Source organism: Anser cygnoides, chromosome 3 (genome assembly GCF_040182565.1).
Source record: "Anser cygnoides isolate HZ-2024a breed goose chromosome 3, Taihu_goose_T2T_genome, whole genome shotgun sequence".
Classification (NCBI taxonomy): domain Eukaryota; kingdom Metazoa; phylum Chordata; class Aves; order Anseriformes; family Anatidae; genus Anser; species Anser cygnoides.
Window position 1 is genome coordinate 1,150,632 of NC_089875.1, and position 13,988 is coordinate 1,164,619.

The following is a 13,988-nucleotide window of genomic DNA, read 5'->3' on the forward strand; positions in this document are numbered from 1 at the left end:
TAATATGCTGGAAAGCTGTGTTTGTTATCGCCCTTGGGAGCCTGTCTTGGTTCAGCGACAACGAGGTACGACAGGGAGAAAGCTGGAGCCGGTATAGATCTCGGGGGCACCACTGTGAGTTGTGAACGTTCCCGCTGATGTCTGTGGAATTGTTTTCTGTGCAGCAAATTGGAGTGAAAAACACTCCAGATGTTTGGTGTTGAGGATTGCGATCTGATCTTTTAGTGGGTTCGTTAGCTGGCCGAAGGGGGCTCTCACTAACTGCGTTTCCTGATGCTTTCACATGCAGGAAGCTTACTGGAGAGTTAAGAGGAGCATACTCCATGTAAAAGCATACAGAAAATGCAGTGGATTAGAAGAGCCTTGTGTATAGAAGTTACTAACCCTGTGATGGATCATATTCATAAAGGATTTCAGGAATCAACATATTCCTCATTCGAGAATCTTTCCATCCTTACCAGTAAGTGTATTGGATGAAGGCCATCATTAATTTAAATGAATGTCTCACGCTTATGTCTGAAGCTTATCCAACACGGACCTCGTTCACTGACAATGAAAATAAATGCTTTTTTCTTCTGTTCGCTGCTGCTCTGTGTGGCATGGGCCACCTACATAAATGGACAGATTTTTTCCCCTACGCACGTCCCCCCAAAATGTCGCCCTAAATGATCGAGGGAGGGAAAAAAAGGGCATTTCACATACATAAAATATGTAATTAAAATGATGAATTATTGTAAGATAGAATATTAGCCTTTTGACATTTTAATCTGAGCAGGAGAGAGCGAGAGAGTGCATTCGGAGCCGCTCAATTAAATTTAGAATTTTTTCCCCTCCATTGTTATGAATAAATAGAAAGATTCTGTAGCAGTCTGCGGAATTATTAATTGCAAGTACTGTAGAAGGTGCATGCACCGTATCATGAAATGGAGTATCATTGTTAGTGACTATATTTCTTGGTAATTAAGGCCCAGACTAATGATGCAAGTTTTCTTCAGCATGATTTTCATCTGATTATGAGGCTGCTTCATTAAGAGCACTCAGACTAACGAGCTGTAGCTGTAATAAAGTAATTTTCTGTCTTGTGCTCTGATTGATAAAGAGTTTCTATAGCTAAAAGGAATTGAAAATATAATTATAATTAGAAATGGTTGAATAAAGTTATTACAGGATTGCTGAAGGGTAGTGCAATTGACACCATAATGTTTTTTGGAAGTGTGCATCTTAAAATTAGACTTTATAAAGGGAAGGGAAGGAAAAAAAAAAAAAGCAACCCACAACCCCAAACCTTCTATGCTAATAAATGGGCAGAATGTTGCTGCTTCTATAAAATGAACTGTTAGATTAAAGTAAAATGAGGTTTTCCCACATTGTTCAGAACAAGAAAAACATATGCAGGAAGAATGCTGTTGCCTTTCTTCCCAGCATTCCTCTTAAGTGAAGTAAAGCTTATGAAAATGCTTTTTACTCCATTTATAAAAATTTTCATGCTGCCATATGTTGCAAAAAAGATCTTTTTGATTAAGCTGATGTGTTTTGAAGCATACAGTATAATTTTGGAGTTTCCCTTTAAAAATGTGCAAAGAGTTATGTGAGTCTTTTCTATATATTTGCATATATTAGCTATTGGTCTTTAAATACATTTTAGAACGTAGAGGTTTTCCTTTCCTTCAGCCTTTTTTTTTTTTTATAAATCTCTGTGTATTGGCCAATATCAAAATATAACTGGGTCAAATATAGGGTCTCTCTTTTGTCTCAAGGGGAGGCAAATCAACTTTTTTATCCCAGAAACCATATTCTTTTTTATGATGTTCATATTATAAACAGCACAAACTCCGTTAGAGCAATCCTTTGTGCGTTTGTCATAGGATATATATGCTGTATTGATATAAAAATCTATAATAAGGGTTTTATTTAGAATTAGCTGATGCACTTTAGTACTCAGAAGTTGTTTGACTTATTTAATTTGGAGGCTTCTCCTATTGCTGCATCTCCCTCTTTGGAAGTCATGCATATATTTTAAAGCTATGGTTATGCACATTTGGTTATGTAAATCTGTCCTATGCAGACTCAAAGGAACTTTATTGTATTGGCTTGAACCTAACAGTAGATCATCTAGATGTATATTTATGCTAATTAACTTAAAGCCAGCATTTTGCATTGATTGTTCAGTCATAATGCTTTTTGGAAGATTTTTAGAATTTTTGAAAATCATTCTTAACACATTATACGGTGATAAAAGTGTGTTATTGGAATACCATTAGCAGGAATGAAAAAGAGCAGAATTTTATTGGTTGTTCATTGAAAATGTTAGCTGTGATTAGTTACATAATCCTACATTAACCTGTAAATTAAAATTCCTTGGTGCAATTTGATGGCTGATTTAATTTTGTCTTTCTTTGTTTGCCGCAGGCTAATTCCATTATGAATTCTTTATACAGCCTTTTCCCTCAATGATTAGCAGCTTCTACTCAAGTTCTGATTACTATTGTACACTTAGCACTACATAAAGCTGGGGATTAATATTCCCCTGAAGAATTGTTGCTATGGATCTGCTCTATTCCTTCTAAGAGATGTTTCTGCAGCTTCAATTGTCCATAAATTATGATCTCTAGTGAATTATCAGTGGGAGTGAACTAAGCTTAACAAGCTGAAGAGAGCACTCTAGTTCTGAAAGAAAAAGGGAGAGAGAGATAAAAAGATTCTCAATTATTAATTGCGAGGTTTCCATAATACAGAAATGGTGATATTTTCCCTATCTTCATTCCTGTGAGCACGTAAGAAAGCTGGGTGAGTCAGAAACACACAAGTCCTAACCCCCTCCAGCACTTAGAGTTAAAACTACTGGAGGATCTTAATTATGGGTAGGCGGAGGTGGAAGAGCAGCCGCATCACGTTGGGTTTTAAGTTGGCGTTTTGGCTCTTCTCGTCTCTGTTTCACCATCTCTGTCCTCCTGGTTGAGTTTTCGGTCTGTCAATAGCACGATTAGTAGCCTGGCTCAACTGCCTTTAAAATATAGGTGGGATTAATAGGGGATTTAATTGCAGATGTCTGAAGATCTTTCATATTTGGAGAGGTTTTATGAAGAGACAGTTATTCCAGTTGAAATTTGTGAGCACTTTGCTCTGCTCCCATCTGTTGCCCTTTGTTAGGGTTTTAAAGTCGTATTTCTCCTACTGATTCATGGCTGTTTTGCTTCCCCTCCCTTGAAAAATCTGTTTTGAAGGCTGGACTGCAGCGTTATTCTTTCTTGCTGGGTTTGTGATCTTTTCCTACTTGTGACGATCGTGTCCTTCTGCTTTCCAGCCGCAAGCCAAACAAGCTCTTGCTCAAACTTCAGGCTGCGGAGGGTCAGGGATAAAGACAGCTGCCGACACGACTTTGAGTGTACCTCCTTCTCAGAGAAGTCCTCGGGTGGCACAGAGCTGGCTCCATGAGAACTGTGCTTGGCTTCAGCTGTGCAGGAGAGAAAGGGGAGGTATCGACCTTCCATCACTGACCAGCAGATGCAGGGCTACCCTGGATTCACTCAGGTATTGCATCAGAGCATCTTTGTCTGTTCCACACCAAAAGGAACATAAAATCAGTTATTCATCATACTTCGCCTTGCTTTCAGACACTGCAATGGCTGTAGCTTCAGCTAGACCTGAGGTTTGTTTGAGGCTGTCGTGGGTATTTTTGTAAATACCCGTCTTTGGTATTTTTATAAAAATACCCTTTGGTATTTTTCCAGATGTTCTTTAACTGATTGCTGAAGAACTGGCGGACGGCATCTGCTAAGCTTCCTCGTGCATTGTGGTGCACTGTCTGTTGTGGTAGAGCATATTTAGCAACACAAAGTGAGAAGGAGTCGGTGACTCTAGGAGTTTCTGCACTTTCTTGAGGGTTGGCAAGTAACCTGCCCTAGCCCACAGATGTTGTTCAGGCAATGGAGCCAACAGTGTTCTGGTGTTCCAGCCCTATTCCAAGAAAAAAAAAAAAGTAACTTCTAAAGTGTGACTAATAGAAGGTTTTGTTTTTTTTTTGTCTCTTTCAAAGCCCCGCTTGATAACATTCAACAAAATTTGTATATGCTTTAAATTAAAACAAGGGACTGAGTCCGACTGGTGTTTTGTGCTTGCAGCCAGTGATGGAAAGAACAAAGGTGGGTTAGTTAAATTAGCAGATCTGGATTCTTTGCTCTGCACAGTCCACTTCCTGCTGCTTACTGAAGCTGCTGGAGATTCCCATCAAACAATTCCCTGTGGAGCCACAGTGTTGCCTATTGTCTTAGACCATAGCACAACCAACAGAAAATGACGTATATGGAGCAGTCAGGACTTTGATTATCCCCAAATGCTAGATGTTGTAGCTGGGAAAGTTGAGGCAAAGTTGGAGTAGTCCTGCAGAAGGGCCAAAACCCCCTCAAAATTTGTGATTTTTTTTTTCTTCCTTTACCACCTATGCATTCTCTGCAGCACTCAGAAGCTCGCTGCAATGGCGAATTTGAGCTTATAGTTTACACTCTGACTGTCATGTTGAATAACCACTAAGATTATTCTTGAAAAATCTGATCTTTTTTTCTCTCATCCTACTCTGTTGTCTGCATGGCATCCTTTTTGCTATCTGTCTCTCTCTGATCTTCCTTCTTTGTCCCTTCTCATTTCTGTTGTGGGACAACCAGAACCATGCACAGCTCTCCAGACATGGATGTATTATGGGTTTTAAGTCATAATCACTTGATCTTGCATTTATTGTCAATTTAGTGCCCAGTCACCTAGTGTTGAACAAGTCCTCGTCATTGTCTTTGGGTAGGAGGACCCTAACATTTGGCCTCATCTGCAGACAACGGTTCTTCCGTCACTCCTGCTAAATTGACAGTGATGGTAATAGGCTGAAGTTCCTTCTTACACGTTGGTTACTCCTGTTAGCTGGTGTTAAGGGTCACAGAGGTTGCTACAGTGGGGGTCTTAACTTCTGCCCCAGGCAGAGTCCTGTCAGTGGAATTATTTACTCACAACAGTTGCATACTAGGCTGTGATGGCAGCTACCTTCCCCCCCCCCCCCCACCCTCCCCCCCCCTTTAACTTGGGTGTTGTTTACCACCAGCTGGTTTTCCTGACTTCTCGATTTTCCAGCAGAGATCCTAGTTCTAGGATCTGCTCTAAAGTTCACCTTGCATGTCACTGGTCAAACCATCAGGGAACTGAAACAGTCACTGCTCTTATTCCTTTTGTTGTTTTGTTTTGTTTAGTTGGCTGGAGCTGGCTGTGCACCAACCTGAATTCAGTAGGACTTTTACCGTGATTCAGACCAACAGGAGAACTTGGTTTCAGTTCAGGTTTGGTTCCTTGTCAGAGATGAGCCATATAAGTCCTCAGTCTCTGATCAGCCCCCTCCAGTCATCCACATCGGAGTGCCTGATGTGTCTCCGATGTTATTTCTGCCTTTCTTCCATCCCCTAAGTGCCAGCTTCTCTCTCCCTCTGCTCTGTCGCATTCAGTGGACTAATTGGTGAAAGAGGGCAGCAGAGATCCTTTTTATTAATGCATCTGCCTCAGCTATGAAGAGGAAAGCTCCTAACCAGTGAGCAGCCCAAAGCAGCACACTGTGGAGCTGCCCACGCTAACTCCAGGAGAGGAGGTACAAGGATGAAGAATGGTGCAGCACAGAGCAGAGGTGCTTGTGTGTGTGTGTCTGTAAAGCCGTGTTAGCACAAAGCTAGGCCTCCCCTTTGTTACTCTGCCACTTCTCAACTGGTTAAGGAAAGGCCTCAGAATGATATTGATGTTATAGGTAATAGCAAATGTGACGCAGCTGCAGGGTGCATGAAGGTCTAGGATGCCTGTGCACTTTTTCTATAGGCAGACCAGCCTCTGTACTTATAGAAACAATGTTCAGTAGCTGTTAGTGGACCTTTCCAACCTGAAAGGTTCACTGAATGTGAAGGTGACGCAAAGTAGTCTCCTTTAATTCGATTCATTCTGCCATTGAATACAGAATCCACGAAAAGCTGGGCTGGAAGCAGTGTGTTATGGCAATGCAGGTAGGACAGGTGATTCCTGTGGCACGTTCGTCCACAGGAGGGACCCTCTGAGGGCCACGCGGTGATGGAAGCTGCGTAGCTCCTCAGGGTGATCTGTGCCTATGCTTCCCTGCATCTACTCAGTTCTTAGCTCTTGCAAATGAGGCTTAAGCCTCGCTGCAATCCCATCTCAGTGTTTTGTGCTGGTGCATCCACTCTGGACAAGCAGAAATGCTTCTCTTGCACCATGCCGGTGTTGTGTACTGCATGAATGCCTTTCTTTTTTTTCTTTTTTCTTTTATTTTTCAGTCCGTCGTTTCTTCCTTACACTAAACAATCTGGTTATTTCAGTCTCTCCCTGTAGGTTTTGTCTTCTAGACTGACCATTTTTGTTTCTCTCCGGGCTGCTTTCTGCTAGCTCCACTTCTTTCTTGCAATGGCTACAGGGCTTGTTTGGAGCCTGATGGGCACTGAGGAGAGCGGAGTAGTTCCTCTGTGTGATTTGCAGGCTGTATGCCCTGTTTATATATCCCAGTATTATGTTTTCTTTTTGTCTCAACAGCAGAGCCATGTTGACTCTGATCCAGTAGCCCCTAAACCTGTTTCTGGGGAACTGCTGTTTAGCCGCATGCTTCCTGTGTTTGAGCAGTTCAGTACTCCAACTCTCCAGTTGGAGTATTTACTGTATGCTTTTCTTGCTTGTCTCTGTTTAATTTTTCCCCATTCTTTTCGGGTCTGTTTCTCCGATTTGTCAAGATCATTTGAACCGTCTTCCTTCAGGTCTCTGCTACTGTGAAGCGTGCTAAACTTTGCGCAAACCAGTGTTATGTTTTTGCTCTTCCTTGGTTTTAAATTGGGCTGTCAAATTGTAATTCCTCCTCTTACACCATGAGCAGCTGACGTACATTGCTCCGCGGATCCTATTGTCCATGTAACCTTAAATGAAAATGTTTCCTCCTTTGGCGATGGCTTTACTTCTGCCCCTTGGAAATAAACCTGGAATTTCAGGGCCGGGGTTAATTTGTCGCATTTAATCTGTCTTGCTTAATTCACTGTTTTGTTTGTTTCTAAGTCAGATTGTGGTGACAGTGTGGCATTTTTCATTAAGCCTGTATCTTCTTTCAGGAAATTCAGGTGACAGTGGAAAGTGGCTCCCTAGAAAACTTCATCCTCACCCATGCCTGACTTCCCCAGATGTTTTTTAGCTCAGAGGAGAGATTTACTTCATCTTCCCTCCCTTCCTGTCCTCCTCTCTAGCAATGGCAATACTTCATGAGGTATCTAGACATCAGAGATACATCTTGCAACTTCCTAGCTGAGCTCTTGAAAACATTTAAGCAATATGACACAACAGGCAGTGCATTTCTCAGCAATCATTGCACATCTCACATAGCCATGAAGGGCATCAGCCAAAGCACTGTAAGTGGCTACCAGATGTTTGAGTGCAAGAGAAGGGCAGACTGGCTGTGGAGAACAGTAATAGAGACAGGAAAGTAAGAGGATAGAGGCAGCGTGGATGAGAAGATTTACGGAGTGTTTTAGAAATAAATACACTGTCAACAGCTCATCACATGTCCCATTCATGCGTTTACTGAACTCTGCTGAAGTAGATGTTTAGTTAAGGAAAAGGAACTTTTTCAGATCAGTTGGTAAACCGCTGACATATTTGTTTCTGGCCATAAAGTTGTTTGTAGCAGGGTGGAATGTAATACTTGATTCAAAGATTTATGGCAGGGATGAATTTACTGGTCAACTAGATATTATAGCATATTTTCACGTTCATAATCTGAGGATTATGGAAATGAAACATCTAAATTTGAAACATCTAAATTTTGATCCTGAAGCTGTGTGGGCTTTATAAATGACCTGTTTGGCATAGAGATGTTTATCCCAGAGCACCTTTGTCAGAATAGTCCCGTTGCATCTGTTTCCCCATAGCCTGCTTAGCACAAAAGTGCGTGCTGCTTTTTGTGGAATGGTACTTTTAATGGAGAATGGCTGATCTGGAGTGAGTGAACATTTTTATGTTGGTATCTTTCCAAGATTTGTAGATTCAGTAGCTCCTGAGCTTCTCAGCAGCAGCCCTGATGACCAGAAACCTAAATTCTGATGGCTGTGGACTTAGTACTAACCCAGTGATGAAAACAGGCAAGGGGCCAAAAGTCCTATGTGAATATTTGCAATTCTTGTTAACCTCAGTGGAGCATAGCACACATTAAAATTACTTTGGGCCCTCACCATCTTTTCAATTAAATTACTTACCTGTAATGGCTGCATATTAAATGTTAATGTCCTCTGTTCCTTTTTACTGGATGCTGTTTACCACCTATTATCTTTCTTCAATTTTCAGCTTTTTGTTTCTATTTTCATGTTTAAAGATAAACTAAGTGACAAACAGAATCTCGACAGAAATGCCAACAGAATAAAAGCAGCCGTACTGCTTCAGACCAAGGGTCTGCTGCAAATCCAGCATCCCATTTCCAATGGTAGCTGTAAATGGATGCTTAGAGAAGATTAAACATGCACAATGCTGTCTTTCCAAATCTCTCCCAGCCTTCTAGTACTTTCAGACCAAAGGATTTTCTGTACCTGGTGTGGTATTTCTAATTATTAGCCCCCAACAGATCTCTCTTCCAGGTGCTTGTCTAGTTTCTATCTTGAAACCTTGTAAACATTCTCTAGTGCCAACATGCTTCCTAGAGGGGGTCCACAGCTGGCTCTTCATACAATGGGGGTGTCAGACCTCGTTTGGTTTGGTTTGAATTTGTTCCCACCAGCTTGATTTGATGACCCTTTGTTGTAGTTCTTCAGGCTATGTGCAGTTCTTTAGATTTCTATCACCTCTGAAGTAATTTCTCTTCCCAGATTAAAGAGTTGCAACCTGTTCTTTGTGTATGTGTGTGGAAATACTGCTCTGATTGCAAGCGTGCGTGGGTGAAATTTAGCTTTCTGACTGGGGTGATTTATCATCCTTTGACTATGTGCGACTCTGCTGCCACAAAGGAGGTAGCTGAACCCCCCAGGTTTGGTTCATCCACATGGAGATACGGTCTGAGCAACTCCGTTCTGCAATCCGTCAGGCGTTTGTGTGCTTTTTCTTAACTGTTCACAAGAGTTGCTGTTGGTCATCTCTCCAGCGCAGAAGCTGAATATTGTGTTTCTGCTGCATTCCTACTTTGTGCTGGTGTAGAGAGATGAATTGTGGACAGGTAGCTCTTGAGTTGATACAAATCAGCGTGGTTGCATTGACTTCAGAAAAGTCGTATAGCTAGGTTAGCGAAGTCTTTTGACATGTCCGAGAATTGCTTAGTTCCTTGTCATAAAAGTAAAGTGTGTGCCCAACTGTGTGTCTTCCAAAGAATGATGCTGAATGGGGGGTTATGCAGTAAACCATCTCCACAATACGATATTCCTTCTGCTATGTTTCAGTATATGCAGCAGTTGAAACGTGTACACGTGCATTGTTGTTATTATAACCACCAGTGAACTCGTCTCCCCAGCTGGAGCCCAGATATACAAGATAAATTTAATTGGGCATACTTTCAGCTGGAGAATTTGGGCCTTCTTCAGGCTTCTCAGGTAAAGCAGCGTGGTTTGGGCTGTTGTTATCTCTCGCTTCTCCCTTGGGCTATGCAAAGTCAAATACTGTAAACTGATAAACATTATTCTGACACTGCTAACACTTGTGTAAACTCTGGTGCCGTTCACTTCTTAACACCTCCCACTTCCTTGCATCCGCGTAAATTCTCTGTCCCAGCATGGTGCTCAAAGGTCCGATACGGATCACATACCGTTCCCATACAATGAACGCTTTCTTTCCATCTTTGCTGGACTCTGGAACTCTTTTGCTTTACTTCTGTTCAGCGCTGAAACTCAGGCCCGCTTGCTAGTGATTTATTGTGTATTCAGGGTTTTGGGGGATTTACATTTTCCAACTTCCCTTGAAGGCATTTGTGTTGCTTCAGAGGGATACGGTGGTTGGCTTTTATGCAGAATAACTCCGTTTGCCATAATTTGACTTCCAAGTTCAGCAAATATGCTTACCTTCTTCATATAATTATTAGTAGTGCCAGCAGCATTTTGGGCCTGAGAAACAATAAAAGGCAAGTTTCTATTTAAAAGCATAATGGTTTTGCTTTGGTTTTTCTTTGCTCTGGAAAGAGAAAAATCTATGTGTTTGGCCCTGGTGGTTCATTGGCAATATAGATTGAAGTTCGGCTTTTCCTTATTACTTACCTGATTGGAAGATGCCCTTTCCCTTCTACTCAAGGTCTAGGCAAGACGGGAGATCCCACTCTTCTCCCCCATACATCAGCATTAAGGATCAGCCTTTTTTTTTTTTTTGAGCATTTCTGGGAATATTTATGAAGAGATTCCATCCTTTGGTTTAAAGTCCTGCTTCTTTCTTCCCCTCCTCTTTTGTCCCCCCTCTAAATCTGTTTCCAGTTTAATGAAAATTGTTGTTTAGCCTTTGGTTCAGGGACCCCAAAATACTTTCAAGGGATTCCCATTGTTGTTTGTTTTCAACATGAATCCAACAGCACTGAACCTGAAAAACATGTTGCTCTAACTTGGTTTCAAACCCTAGAAGGTTTAAGTCCTGGGGAAGATGTCTTCCTACATTAAAGGCTGAAGAAGTCAGAGGTTGGGGTGTTACCGTTGCACATCAGGCTCCTCTTCAATGCATGGTTAGTGGTAATTTTCCTAACTGAAATAGGAAGTAACTGTTGTAATATGAAATGTTACTGTTGGCAACATTTTGGAATTGATTTTTTTTTCTTTGACAATTTGTTTTCCTAAATATCTGGCATCTTGTAAGCATGAAAAGATTTAAAGTATGATCTCGAAGTTTTTTGTGGTTTTCTTCTGGATTTTTCAAGAGCATCTTTCCTATTTGAAAGGTGCAGCCCCTTGAATTAAACATAGGAGAAGTGAACGGTTGGAGCTGCATGTTCCCTGGCGCTTGTTTCCACAGTTTCATCTCTAGTTTGGGACCTGTTGCCTTTCTTTCATTATTATCAGCCTGAGAACTTGGATGTTTTGCTGTCCGGGACTGAGGGTGCTATACTGCTTATATCCTGCTGATAACCATGGCAAACAGCACAGTTTGGAGACCTTGCGAAGTCATAATTCCTTGTCGCTCCCCTCACAGGGGCAGGAAAGAATATAAGCTGGCCTGCTACATTAGAAGAATTTTCATGCAATAATTTGGAGTGTCCAGGCCACAGAACACAAAGCCAGAGGCAGGATTAGTGAAACTGGATGCAGTTCCTAAATATTCCAATTTTAACAGCAAATAATTTCCAAGCAGTCCCTTTCATCCGAAGAACACCTAGCTAGAAAGTGCAGGTAAGAGCCATCCTTTTTTTTCTCATTCCCTTTCCTCCTCCTTGAGGAGGCTGAAGCACACCTTGTTTCAATTTGCCACTGAGATGAAGCCATTCGAACATGATTCTGCCTCTGTGATGGTTCACCAACTGTAGTAAAAGTAGCTTTCTTCAGCCTCCTGTCTCAAGCAAATGGAAAGATCTCTTTAGGATGTAATGTCAGTTTGTTTTATTTTGCTCTAACATCCTCTGGCCCAAAGTGAATATCTAAAATCCATCAGACAGTACCACTTGTAATATTTTTGAGTAAAGCTGTTGAACTTAAGCTCCTGTAAAACCTATACAGCAGTTTCTTTCTTTTAGTATCATTGTTGCATGCTATCATTTTAATTGTAATATTCTTTCATGCAAGGCTTTTAAGGATTACTTCTTGAAAGGTGCTGGAAAGGTGAAAATGATAATTAAATCTTATCTCAAGTGTAATTTTATGGTTATATAGTACTATTCCCCAGAACTGGGGTTTTGAAATTGTTGTGGGCTGTGAGCAAATCTCTAGGGTACAACTCAGAAGGAAGTGCTAAAACACAACTCTTTAGCCCAATTATTTTTATGTCTGCATTGGAAGGAATTTCCAGCTTCTGGAACTTGTTTGATCATTTCACGGGTGTCGTTAAGTAATTATTTTAAAAGAAATGTTCCTATCCTTTAAATATTGCTTTGTTTGTCACTGATTGTTGGAAGCTAGAGAGTTGAAAGGATTCTGTCTGAATTCCCAGAACCAAAACATATGTATGTGCTCAAGGAGGCAACTGAAATGTCCCATGCAGTGACTTCAGTCCAGAGCCTTTCGGTATATTTTTTTTCGGTATTAGTTAGAATTATTTTATTTCTGAGACAAGATTATTCCAAGCTATCCCGAAAGAGGAATGGTAATCCATTTCTGTAGTTATTGAAGTATTTGTAAGGCTGTATGAAATTCAGATGGTAGTTTAGGCTGAGAAGGACAAAATTTAAAAGAAGTTTAAAGGAAATGCTTCAGTGTTCATCTAAACTAAACTTTTTCTTTACTTTTAAAAACATTTTTCATTCTTAAAATATTGTTTTTAAAACACTTTTGGAACAATACTACATTTTTCATTCCAACCCCAAAAAAGATCTTATTTATTCATTTTTGCTGAGAAAAGGAAATTTGATTTCTGATCACCCTGAATCTGTGTAGTTTAAAGCTTTCTTTCATATTCATGTAGCTGTAGTTAAATCTGCAAGGTTAGATCAGGGGGAGAATCAGAGGACGTTGCCTCTGCAGAAGCTTCTCACAGCACGGAGCTTGCTTCAGGTAAGTTAGTTTGTTAGTTCAAGCCTGCAGCCAGCTGGGTCTTGAGCCAAACCTACCTCGGAGCCCAGCCACCCCGTAGCCCTGGCAGTGTCGCTTCCCTGTGGGTGTTCTCTTTGAGCTGCATTCAACGTTCACGATGAAGCTCGAGCTCCTTCCTGCGTGCTATCTGCAAGGCAGCTTAAAAGTGGAAATTAAATGTATGCATCCACATCTCCCGGTACTGATGTAAGCCGAAGGTACTGGTGGAAGAGCTGCTGTCTTGCTGCAAAGTGACTGTCCAGGACCTGGCCAAGTTGTGTAGTGAATCTCAGACCCTGGTCAAGAAATAATAGCCTGCAGAAGCTTCAGACAAGTGTCCCTGCAGGCTCGTCCCTGTTGGGAGCAGGGGACAAGGGTGTGTTTTGGAAGGGTTCTGACTGCATGCTGCTAAAAGGTGTAGAGTATGTGCCTGTTTGGGAGCTCTGCTCCCAGGTGGAAGTTTATGTAGAGAGGCAAGAAAATGGGAATGGTTCCTTACACTGCTCCCATGCATGCTTTGTGCAGATGAGAGGAGGCAAACTGAATGTTTCTGTTAATCATACCTAAACCTGCATATTATTACATCTTCATCAACAACTTCTGTGAAATGTCATTTCTTTTATAACTTTTTACTTTTCTTCTTTGTACGTATCAAACATGACTATCCTTACTGTCGAAGTCCTTTACAAATCTAGGTTTAATTTTTTTAAAGAGATTTAAAAAAAATAAATTGTATGGCTAAGTCTTATCTTTTAAAACTTCCTGATAAAATATAGGTCTAGACAGGGGTTGGTTATGTAGGTTATTGGCCATATTTCTTTTCTCTTTCAACCTTTGCAACCTCATAATTGCATGACTTCTCCCTGACATTAACGAGAGTTACACATTCGTAAGGAGAAAAGAGCACATTCCCACCCTCTTGCTTTACAAACGTATCCAGTAGATAATATGAAAGGCTTTCTATCCCTAATGATTTTTTTCTAATGTTTGTTTTAAAAAGTGTTCCTCTGCAGGGGGTTGATCCAAAGCCCATTGAAGTCAGTGGGAATTTTTCCATAGAATTCAATGAACTTTGGATCTGGTCCTCAGATAGCTCCGGGAGGTAGCCTTCTCATTTTTTGCAGCTGTCCTTGGGGGCGTTGGAGGAGAGCTGCCGCGCTGCCGAGTCCATACAGCGTGGAGCATGCTATTGATTATAAAGCAGAACTCCTGCAAAATTTCAGCTGAAGGGGGGTGGGAGGTTCTGCCTAATAATCAATAGCACAATATGGCACTATATCAAGGAATTGGCTTTTTAACAAACAC

The 13,988-nt window shown here is 41.2% G+C and overlaps 1 long non-coding RNA gene across 5 annotated transcripts in view; it reads left to right on the plus strand.

Moving 5' to 3' along the window:
• LOC106044709 (uncharacterized) overlaps positions 1-13,988 on the plus strand; it is a 385,284-nt gene that overhangs the window by 165,863 nt on the left and 205,433 nt on the right. The window contains exons 8-9 of one of the 5 annotated variants that reach the window (XR_010830795.1): positions 290-460; positions 3,305-3,656. The exons of 3 other annotated variants lie outside the window; for them this stretch is intronic. This is a non-coding gene — a long non-coding RNA (uncharacterized lncRNA). Of the gene's footprint in view, positions 1-289; positions 461-3,304; positions 3,657-13,988 lie in introns of those variants that run through there. One more of the 5 variants, XR_010830794.1, reaches the window with a different exon arrangement.